This window comes from Haplochromis burtoni, unplaced genomic scaffold, assembly GCF_018398535.1.
Source record: "Haplochromis burtoni strain Fernald_Lab_line unplaced genomic scaffold, NCSU_Asbu1 Contig_10, whole genome shotgun sequence".
Taxonomy (NCBI): domain Eukaryota; kingdom Metazoa; phylum Chordata; class Actinopteri; order Cichliformes; family Cichlidae; genus Haplochromis; species Haplochromis burtoni.
This window is the reverse complement of record NW_024582371.1, coordinates 3,366,406-3,378,889: the sequence shown is the minus strand read 5'-3', so window position 1 is coordinate 3,378,889 and position 12,484 is coordinate 3,366,406.

Genomic DNA, 12,484 nt, shown 5'->3' with positions numbered 1-12,484 from the left:
TCAGATGTAATCAGCCTTTTTTATATGCACTATGAGTTAGTAGATACAAAAATAATAACTACACAGGTTTTTTTTTAAAAATTTTTTTAACCAAAGAGGAAAATGGCAGAAGTTCTAAAACACTGCACCAAACAGCAGACAGGCACAGTCTGGAAATAGCTGGTGAACAAAGTGCACCATTAAGCAACTGAAGAGCCAGTTATTCCCTGGAGAGGGATTGGTGAAGCACAAAACAGAGCTAAATGTGAGCAAATAACGATTTACATTCAGAACAAAGTTAGAAACATGGGTACAAATGGGCTACAGACTGAATTGCTCTAAATCTACTGGATGTGTAATTTTTTTATTTTTTTTAAAAAAGTGATTTTTATGCCATTTGTACTTTAAGAATTTATGGTTTTATTCTTGATGAACACTTATTCAGCTGCTTGATGCTACAAAATGTCCATGTCTATGGGGATGTGACGGAAACTCGTACAGGGTAATGACCTTCAACTCGAGCAACACACATACCAGCTAAGCCACAGCTGCGTTATAGATATTTTTAAATGCAAGAACGGCAGAGGGGGATTCTAAGAGCATAATGTTTTTATGAGGAAAAACTAGTTTGATATATACTGACAGCTTTTCTTTTTTTTAAAGGGGGGCCTAGTGTAACCAGAGAGTTCAGGGACCTGCACTCTCTGGTTGCACTCGGTAATATCAACGTGTGCCATATCTTTTCATTGTCACATGTCCAGGCTATCCAAACAGATCCTGAACGAGTGTCTCTTCCCAAAAGAAATGTTGTTTTCTTTGCATATTTTCTTTACTGGAAAAGCATTCCATAGATTCCTGAATGTCTCTTTTTTTTTTTCCCTGCTTTTAACTATACTATAGGTGTCTCCTTTCAAAATTTAAGACGTTTTCCGAAGAGCAGAGAACCTTTGATGTGTTTAAAGCACCCCAAAATAAATTTTCACTGGAGATGGAAAATAAGTGTGGGATGAGCACGGTGCAGCTGGACCTGAAGGAAAATCTCTACACTGTCAGAAATAGGGGTACACTGAAATTCAATTTATGACCTTAAAAGGTACAGTCAGCATGAGTGTATCCCCAAGGGTTAATTCTTACACCTCAAGGTTACAACGTGTAGGTTCTAAAAGGCCAAAAGGCACACGTCGCCAAACAGTACATATTTATACTTCTTACAGTTTAAAAGGTACCATATATGGGGTTATATGACCTTACCGATACATTAAGTTTTGTTCTCTGTCTTGCCTGCACCTTGGTTCTGGGTTTGAATCTTTACTCTGCCGGTGCCTGGTGAGTTCTCTGAGACTGCTTGGTTTGTTGGGCACATATGAGATCAAAAAAAGTTGTTTTTACAGAACTCAAAGCAGTCCTGGAAAAACTGAGTGCACCCTGTGAGTCAGTGGCTTCAGCTTTTCAAACCAGCTTTATCACCAATAACTTGAAGTTCTGTTGGACTTTATCAGTCTCTCATATTGTTGTGGTTGACTTTTGGTCCACGCTTCTTGGTAAAGGGACTTCAGTTTATTGAAGTTTTGCAGGGAGTCGTCTCTTAAGGTCTTGCCACAGTATTTCAGTGGGGTTGAACTTTGATGAATTTTGACTGGGTCATGGTAACTCCTTGATTTTTATTTTTTGGTGTTGTGCTTGGGATCATTATGCTATTGCATGACCCGGTTTTGACTTTTAGCTCTTGGATGGATTGGATGGATGACTCTAAAGTACTTTGGTATATAGAGAGGTTCATGGTCAACTCAATGACTGCCAGGTCCCAAATTCCTTTGGCTATAAATTAAGCCTATCATCGCCCCCACCATCATGCTTGACAGGTAATATGAGGTGTTTGTGCTGATTTTTGCCAGATGTGGCGCTATGTATTACTGGCCCAAAGTCTCCACTTTGGTCTGGTCTGTCCAAAGGACATTGTTCCAGGAGTCTTGTGGTTTATTCAGATGCAACTTTACAAACCTAAGCCAATCCGCTGATTTCTTTTCAGAGAGAAGAGACCTTCTTCTGGTAACTCTTCCAAACACACTATGCTTGTTCAATATTTCTAATTGTGCTGTCATGAACTTTCCACAACTGTATGTTGAAACAAACCTAAATGCTCCAGACCAATAAACTGCAAAACTCTTTTTATAGAGGTGCTGACACTTGCTTATGACCAGTTAATCAAGTGCATTTGATTAGCAACACCAAGAGGCAGCTAGTAGTGGCTACCTGCTACTTGCAGCTAGGTGCTTCCCATGGAAGCAGTAAAGGTGTATTTACATTTTCACAAGCCTGTATTGTGACAAAGTGGCTTAGCAGTTGCAATGCTCTCCATTTGTCCCATATGTGTTGACCTTTTTTTGCACATTATGCACATTGTGTTGCTATGATTTGCTATTTGTCAAGTAACATTGCTGCACTAACTATCCCGGGTTCGTTTGTGTAAGCGTTCTGTGGCCGGCAAAACAAACATTCTGCAATTTTATTGTGTTACAGATTAAGTCATTTGTTCATACTTACTTTGTTCTTTCTTTTCAGTCTTCATGAGGGTCAGGTGTAGGAAAATGTCCCCTAGCATTTCCTTATTTTAAGTCCTGATGATGTCACACATGACATCAGCAGGTCGAACCAAGTGGAGGGGTTTCTTTTTTCATAGAAATGCTTCCTCTGAAGGGATTTGTTGAATCTTTTTCTTTTTGTTAATAGAGTCATTTAGTTGTGTAAATGTGCTAATTAGACGTGTGAGGAGGTTTTGTGTCTTTTTTAATCATCTGTGTAAAGTTTTAGATCCCTCAGTTCAAGTGAGTGGTACTGGCTGGGCTAATTGAAGGGCTGCCAGTCTCTGCCAGATTCAGATGAGAGAGGAGAGGTGAGCTGTGTTACCAGAGCCATGTACCATTGAGTTTTGTTAACTGAGTTACTTTGGGGGGGGAACTGTAAATAAATTGCTCACCTCTGGAAACCCGAAATGTCTGCGTAGTCTGCTTCCCTACCACATTCCTTGACTTTCGAGTCTGACTACTTCACATGTATAGAGTCCTGTGAAGTCTTTCTTTTCTAACAATACTGTAGTTAAAGCTTTTATTGGTGATTGAGATTGGGAACTCTGTACAAATACTAGTCCATTTCCAAGTAAATGAATGAATATTAGTAAAATATGAACAATTAATTTCAATCCACCTTTCCCCTTTCTTAAATTGACCCTTTTTCTACTATAACATTAAGGTACAAAATTCTCAGCTGAGGTTAAAGACATGTTTCTGTAACATAAACCACAACAGTGGAAAAAAATTGCCACAGTGAAAAAGGGAAACAGTAAGAGCAACAAGCATGTGTTTCCTTGGGTACAATTATTATCAGAGCATACACTTTTGTCTGGATAATTTCGACAACCTGGGGCTTGCAGAGTCATCACCTTCACCCAGTCTCAATAACCTTTCCTTAAGGCTTCTGAGTTGAGCTGATATGACCCAACTTGGCTCTTCCACAAATGGGTCTGTTCAGTTTACTTGGATAAACAAGCAATATAAACACAGCGGCTGATATCTTGTGTACAAATTGCCTATACTGACAGTTAATACCGCAGGACAGAACTTCATGGTGGAGGGGGGACGATTAACGAGAAACTGGGACTACTCCCTCTGGGTTAAATAACTGATAAAGAAAGGTCAATTTCCAAGATATTTCCAAGCTATCCTCTGGACAATGCACATTTCTTATCTTAATGGGTAATTCATGTGTAATTACCCATGCAAAAAAGCCCATCAAGATTTATCACCAGTCAGTTGAAGCAGATAACAGTTTAGGAAATAAAATAATTGCGAGGAAATTTTACAGTTTTTACCGAATCCAAAAAGGTATGAGCCAAATTCCATAAAGATTTATGGCTCATATTAGGGAAGGCAGATGGCTGAAAACATTGGCTCTGTTTGCAGCACATCATGTACACTCCAAACCACAACAAATATCCTAAGACAGACGAGCAAAACACAAAGTCAGACTGAAGACGATGTCCAATCCTGATATCTGTTTAGGGAAAAGTGTGTTTTATAGAAGTCAATGACTGATTTGTTTGTTCTGAAACACTGTGAAAGTGTAAACACTCTAGAGCCATATGCTAGTGCTTCTGTATGGGACCACCAAATACTAACATCAGTCAACCCAGTATCACGGCAGAACATGTAACAGACATCCCGGTACACTGTGGACATTTCATGCTCTCAAAAACATGAAACGGACACACACATGCAGAAGTTGCAGTAACAGCAGTAACATGCTAACAACTCACAGTGACAGGGTTTAGCACTTTTAATGTTTACAAAGTTCAGCATCTTGGGTTAACTGTGTTAGCATGCTAATGTTTGCTAATTAGGACTAAAGTGCAACTGAAATGATGAAACATCATTAGTTATACACTGAGGGTGTTTATGTTGGAACGGCAGTGTCAGTGTGATTAATACTCTCAGGCTTCACAAATGTCTTCATGGCTTCAGAATTTGATATGAGCTAACTGCTTTGTCGTTCTTTGAGCCGTGATTGTGGTTTAAATTTCCCAGTATATCACCTGTGTTCAATACTGTATAAAATAATCCATAACCTGTCAGGAAAGGTGTGCAGCTCACCAAGAAAGTGTCACTTTATCTAAACTTTATCTTTGTTTCTCCTATTGAACTTATTGATTCTACTCTCTCTATACCAGACACGCAAGACAACCTAAACATTTCCTTGATATATTGTGAGTGCATAACTTAAATGAGTGGCTTTTACTGACAGCAATTCATTTAACTTTAATGGTCCAGCGCCAAGTTTAGATTTAGTTTGCAGCCCCACAGTTGATTAGCGTACAGAGATGTCCTTACCATTCAGCAATTGATTCACAAAGGTTTCCGTTCCCTTTTCTTGCCCTTTTAATTTCCTTGATGTACTGAGGCACAGGCCGAAGCCGGAAATGAGGACCATAAGTGAATAAAACAGCGCAGTAAAGATTTGAATTTATTGTAACTGTGATTCCAGTTGCATCAGCTGCAGGATGGACGAACAAAGAAAACTGAAACACTATAATTTATCTGATTGCTTTTTATTCACATGTCAATATTAGTTTGTCAGCTCCATTTTTTCCACAATGACAAAAAAAAAGAATGCACACCACACACTTAACACATTTGTATTCTTACATACTCTTAAATCACAACTTGTGCCAAAGTGACAATCAATCTTAAATTCTAATGACAAATACTTGCACTTTCTTTTGAATTTGAAAGACAATTCCACATCAACAAATTGCTACTTACGTCCATTTCCAGGTGCAGTAACATGGTGCCTTCACATTGATTGCTGGTATTCCTGGAATAATGATGTTGAGAACAGAGGCTTTTTGTTTACCAGATTACTACAATACAGGTTTTAATACGATGAGAATGCCACAAACAGGCTATTTGACAGAGTGTATTATCACGTCTTTGCAAAGCGGAGGTGAAACGGCATGCCAGAGTAAAAAGAGACTAGATGTTTTTTTATGGGGAAATAAAGCTGCAATTTAATTTACATACCATAGACTGACTAAAGGCATCGCTCGTTTAAATCTGCAATGACAGATTGCTAGTGTTTTTTCCGTATCGTGCCAGAGTCGTTTTTAAGATTTTCCAGAGTTGCTGTGGTGGAACATGGTGGATCAAAGACCTCATCGTGATCCTTCAGAGGAAACTTTAAAGACATAACAAGTCTCACCCCCTTCACAAAACCACAGAGGCAATCATCTAATGGTCGGATCTCACCGCATTGCTAAAGTGTCCACTCAGCAGCACTCAGGCTATGTACGGCCTGGGCTCCTGCCAGGCCATTTCCAGCCTTAAGCATCATTGGCCAGGAATCCACTCTGATGAACTCACCTTCTGACAACCCAACTACAGTAGGGTCTTTTGTCTTTGTCAAACAACTTGCACTAACACTGATTTTGCAGGCTTGAGCATTTCAGCCAGAAACTGTACAGGATTTTATCAAATTGAAGTGATCCATTCCTACCTTCATTGGCTGCAGTTTAGGGGGGATTTTTTCAAATATAAATAGCACTTAAGATAGTGCAAGACTTGCAGTTTTTACACTTAGAGAGGAAATCGCTTCTTTGCCAGCTGTGCATTTCCAGTAGAGCAGATCCCGTATCAATAAATGTCCCGTTGTATGGTTTATGCTACTGTACAGGCAGTCATTGTGACCGTAACTGTGTGGGCAGGGATTATAACGTATAACGACTCGTAAGAGAGGCAGAGAGAGGTGGAAGCAGATAAAGTGAATGTCAGAGAGATGCTGAGCCAAAAGATAGTGTTTCCATGTATCTTCTACCAGATAAACTCAATCATGTGCTGGGCTTTTTACAAGCAAGAGAAAGGGCTATTCATCTGTTCTTTTGTGCAGCCAAAACAGTTTAGTCTCCTCTGGCAAACTGGCAGCTGAGCAGCATTGATGAAATCCGTTTTCTTCCCTTTTCATTAGTCTGTAGTGACTGATGCCTGCTGCTGAGCCACCTCGAAGCTGTGATGTAACCACCGGGATCTTGTTGTCCTTAAATTATTGTACAGCGCCGATCCAAGATCCACAAGTGCGAGAGCAATTTTCAAATAGTTTAAACTGCTTCGATTCACATTAGACAAAAACAAATGAATCAGTCTGATCGGACTGATAACAGTTGCTGTGTCAACAGGCTCGATTTCGTTAGCAGAGGAAGTTCATGTTACAGTGTAACCAACAGGTAATGACACCGCACAGCAGCCAGCAATATTAGAACCAACCGCAGCAGCACACTTAGATAGATTCAAGTTCGGTGTTGCAATAATTATGAAAATAAAATAATGAGAACAAAAAAGAAAAGCATGACAAATGGTGAAGTATGTGTTGGATACTTCTCTGTCTAATGTTAAAACCACCTGACTCTGAAGTGCATATGGTTTCACGGTTTTTCCACCATTCCACCAAAAGCACCTCATTATTACAATGAAAAACTTTTACTGACAAGAATACTATAAATCCCGCTACTTCAAACCAAATACAACATTATTCACACCATTACTGTTCTCCTTTAAACGCTACTTCAATGCAACTGATGCAACCCAGAAACTGGAGAAGGAGTGCAAAAATGCAGGGAAGATGTCTGGTTGCTGTTCAGACATAAATTCCAGCAGGACACGGTAAGGGAGCTGGGTAGGCAATGTGCAGTGCACACATTGTAAAGCATATTAAATTATATTGCGGCTTGTCACGGCTGCGTTCTTAATATCCACCGTCTCTGCAGGTATTTCAATTTGCCGCAGAAAGCAGTTTGGGCAGAAAGGCATTCATGAAACATTGCCAAACTTCTAAAATCAGCAGTTTGACTTATTGGGAAAGGAAATAGCTACTTTTTTTTTTTTTTTCATTTTAGGTGAAAAGATTTGGTCCATGTCTGGACTTTTTTGCATAGATATCCAGTGGAGTATGTCAGACACAAGAAAATAAGGCTGAATTGATAACTTTCTGAGTAGCTTCAGCTGATACATTTTTTTCCTTCCCCGCTTTCATTTATCCATAACAAAGTCTCAAAGGGCATTTTAACTCTGTTTCCCATTTACAGTGACAATCGTAGGAGACCAGGACAGACATATGGGTATTTTGCCCAAATATTTCATGTTATCTTGAATTGGAAACATTAATCAGTTGCCCCAGATGTCTGTTGCCAGGGAAATGAAAACATTAAAGCCAGCGTGGGTTTAGCTTCTGTGCTGTGGTTCATGGGAAATGTGCTACCAGACGCTTATGGCTGTCACGTGTATGAGCTGAGGTGTGAATCGTCTGCTCCTCTGAACAAACCCAGATGGGACCTCCCTTTAGAGAAGTTGTTTTAAGAAACTTTTATTGTTCAAAGTATGATACATATGGAAAGCTTTATTTGATAATCGGACACTGGGAGACACTTGAAAGCACCACAGAAGCACCATTCTGACAATTTCAACCCAGCGAATGATCGTTTTGTATCAAAAGTCATCCTCACTACCTTCTATCAGGGTCAGTATATTGTTGTAATCCAACACTGATTATAAAGATTATGGTGACTAGTGGTCATGTGAGAAGAAGGGCATAATTTCTAGTGGTAATCATCATGGTAGGGTAGCCAGAGATGTGTGGTAACGTGTGGTTTGCACAGTGTGATCTCAAAGCTAGTGGTGGCCAGCAGTGCCTAAATTTTGGCTACCGCACACAGCTCATTAGGGGACCACACAACGGCTTATGCTGCTGGAGTTAAGCCAGTAACAACCATCTCAAAAAGGAGGAATTATTTCTCCACACGACCGGCCTATAAATTGGCATCCAGTTATTATGAACTCTAGCAACAATGAAAGGGAGAAATTTGATGTTTTTTTAATCAGTTGAAAGTCTTTTTTAAAGCCTGTTATAGATAGGAAGTTCAAAGTGCACGTCTATCTGCATGACCAAAAATATTTTTCCTACAGTGAAAAATAAAGTATGGAGATGGTCTCAGCCTGGCTTTCCCTATGAAAACTGTATGGTTCCACTGACTGGGAATTACTTTTTCCTAATCCTTATCAGCCAGCACTTGAAAACAAATCATAGTGTCATTATTTTAAGTCCAAAAGACTTTAAATCTGCCAATCCTCCAGCCTTAAATGCAGAATTTTGTTGCTATTTTAACCTGATATAACTGAGCACATAACCTCCATTCAGCAGGGTGAAACAAAAAACACTGAATGACGTGATAACTGCCAACTCGTTGGCAATGGAAGCAGTGGATTGGCAATGAGGATAAAAACAACTGATAGAAGCAAATTAATATGCCAATACCATCTGAAATGGCTGACAGACCTCAGGGTACCTCAGGAGTGGTTCACCACAGCAAGCAGCCCTTTGCTGCATTATTGATGTAAAAATCATTTATTAGTGAAGCTGTGAGGGTTTCTGGTTTAATTAAAAGCAGCATTTTCACTTCTATAGTTATGTTTGGTCTTTTCTACCTGAAACTAATGATAACAAAGCCTAAATCCAGCCTCGCTTTCAGATTGTCATTTGTTTCCACAAAGCTTGTACCTACAGAGAAAGCACCACTTTAACCACATGCAGTTATCCAGGTGGAGGATTGTTCCCCGAGCCACCGCTGCGGCCTGATGGATGATTCTGGCTTCAGTCAGTTAAGGAGGAAGCCACTGACGTGATGCTTACTGAGTGAGTGCGATAACACTAATGGCTATGTTTTGTTCAGTTTGCTTTCTGTTTTTCTCATTTTGCTTCTTTCATGCTCGCTCTATAGTCCTATATACAATATGTTAGACATCACTATAAAACATCCCCAACTGTTCCTAAATTATGAAGAAATGGTTGTGATTTCTTGTAAATTGTATCTTAAGGCACTTTGTTACTAGCAGCCTGTTGCAACAGCATATAATTTGTTCTTTAGCTGAATGTGTGAAGAAGATAACACAGTCTGACAGGCATAAAATTTGATTTTTAGCACCAACAAGGTTATTCCAAAAGAGCCATTAGTGTGTCTTTAAACTTTTAGGAAACTGAACAAAGTGGAGGACAAAAGGAGAATTGGCAGGCCTAAAAAACGATCTACAGTAGATGTACAATATCTGAAAGTCATGCCCTTAAGAAATAGGAAAAAATATAGCAAAGACCTGACACAGGACCTGAGAGATGCATGTGGCGCCTCGATTAATCCATCTACTGTTCACTGAAGCCTCATCAGAAATGGTTTTTAGTGGAAGAGTGGCTGTCAGGAGGTCGTTCATAAGGAAAGGAAACAGGGAGAAAAGAAAAATTCTGACCTACCATGAGGCCATTTTCCCAAACTTTCCCAAAGTGTAATCCTCAGTTTGATGTTCTTAGCTGTTCACTGGTGTGGTCTCCTGCTGCTGTATTGTTTCAAGATTCAGAATGTTGTGCACTCAGAGATGCTCTTCTGCACACCTTGGCTGCAAAAATAATGTTGCCTTCCTATCAGTTCAAAGGAGTCTGGCCAGTCCCCTCTAATCTGACATCAACAAGGCATTTTCACCCAGTGAGCTGTCACTCACTGGATATTCAGGAGATGATTGTGTGGGAAAATCCCAGCAGTTTCTGAAATACTCAGAACAGCCCACTCTGGCACCAACAACCACCAGTTTAAAACCAGTTAAATCACCTTTCTTCCCCATTCTGATTTTTGAACTTTGACAGAAAGTTGTGGCCATGTCTGCATGACTATATTTTTTGATATTGCAAGTTTTCCGAAAATCAGTGTTTAAATATGGAAAAGAAATAGCTTTTTTCCCACTAATTGATACTTTTTAATAACATTATTCTAAAGCTAGCATCCGCTGAATATCCAAGCCTGATTTATTTTACAATAGAGCAGGAGCCTGTGTTCTTGGCTATTCATTACTTTGATGACCAAGAAAAGAAAAAAACATCTCTGTATGAGATGGATGCTCGAAGAAAAGAGTGACAATCCTGGAAGAGCAGATCGCATTTTCTGTCTCTGAATCTCGGCTCCTCGAGTCTATTTATGGTCATTCCAAAAAATCATGCTACTAATCTGAAAGCCCAGTTATACAACAACAAAAAAAGTATTTTCAATGTCTCTGAGTATTACACAACATCACCCATATATGGTCTGGGAGAGGCTACGTGACTAAACTACAGAAGCCCACTCAACCAGGTGGGCAGCTATAGATTAAGTGTATGTGGGGGCTTCACTACCAGCTGGCATTTGCGTGCCTATCGATGGTATAAAAACATCCACACCAAGCATAAGGAGAGAATCCTGTGAAATAAGAAACTTTCTTACATAAGTAAAAACTGTATGCGTGTGTCTGTTTGTCTATTTTCACAGGTCACGCTGTGCTGATCCTAAACCAGCACCGTGTGTTTGGGTTGTTCTCTTTTATTGGACTGCATAATACTGGACATATGGTGTGAGCGTCCACAGCTTTTCCGCCACCACGTCACTTAGAGGTCAGGTTTTTGAAGAGGAGAAGCACAAGGTCAAAGAGGGACGTAGCTCTCCACAGAGATGTCAGTTTCAAGCAAAGCCTCCTTCTCGCATTCGTGTTTGACAATCAGTCCTTAAAATATAACTTAGAGAAACAGGATTGTGCAAACACTACATAAATCTTTGACGTTTCAGAACAAAATAAATGCGGAAAATAAATGTGGGTATGTTTTTATCTACTGTCTGCTTTCTTAATCTCATTTGATTCATGTTAAATAGATTAAAATAATAACAAAATACTGCGCACAACTAGAAGCCTGTCTGTACAAAAGAAGGAAAATTGTTCCTTGTCTTATGTAATTCCAGATTTATATTGTTTTTCCTGCCAAGAAGAAAAAGTGATCCTCTTGAAATTGAGGCAAATCTCACCACAGAAGCACATAAAACGAAAGGAGGATGCTCCTGCTGAAGTCGAATTTTCAACAAATGATACTAAAGGTTTCGCTCACCCGGGGCACTTGGCAGCACGCTGAGCAGCTTTTATGTTATCTGCAGGCTCAGTGTATTCAATCAAGTGAAATGGTCAGTGAAACGCAGTAAAATCCAGTCATAGATACTATTTGAGATAATTCCAGGTGATTCCTCTTTTAAGGAAGATGCACAAAATACTTAAGTACTCTGGTGCCTGCTGAAGGATTGAGAGGCTAATTCCTAATCCTCCTCTGAAGGAATGTTGCTCCTCGTGGTAAAGAAGCCTCTTGGTTTTTAGTTGGGAGTCTTTCTGAGCCCTGATTTAGCTGAAAAAGTGCTTCCATGAACTCTTTTCATTTATTTATTTGTGTTGGGCGACTTAAATGTTTTGACCTTCTAACTTTCAAACATTGATAAGACCAAGGCTGTTTAAAGCCTTGGTCACATAGTGAGGGGACTGAACACTAGCTTCTGTTATGAGCTCTATCAGGATAACTGATTGTTCTTACACTTAATAAAAAATTAAGCTCATAAATTTATAATCTTTAGGACTTGACAGGAATGAAAGCGCTCTGTGTTCACTGATGCTGTGAATTGGTTTAGATTTAAATGATAAATAATCTTCTTGGCACATATTTGGTGTAAGTGCACTGAGAGAAACATAAACAAGTAGTGACTGTGCCCTGAAAAACATGGAGAAACCTGCAGGACGAGATCAACGAATGCAGGTCTACGTGTTTCACTTCCTTATTTGTTTAAAATGTCGAGATAAACCAGTCTGGAGAGCAAGTTATTTCTCTCCAAAACAATTTTGGCCGTGAAATCGTGGTATCCAAAACCATTAAATGCTTTTACTTTTCTTTTCACTCTCGGATTATTTTGCATTTTTTCTACTCTAAAGAGATGGATGCTATTAAGCCTTGTGAATATGCAGGAGGTGGAAGCAGTCACTTCACATATTAGTCATGAAGAACCTCTTAATTCTCAGTTCAGAAATTATGCAAGTTTTATTTGGTATATCAGTAGAAAAGAAGAAAAAGAAACACATTTTAC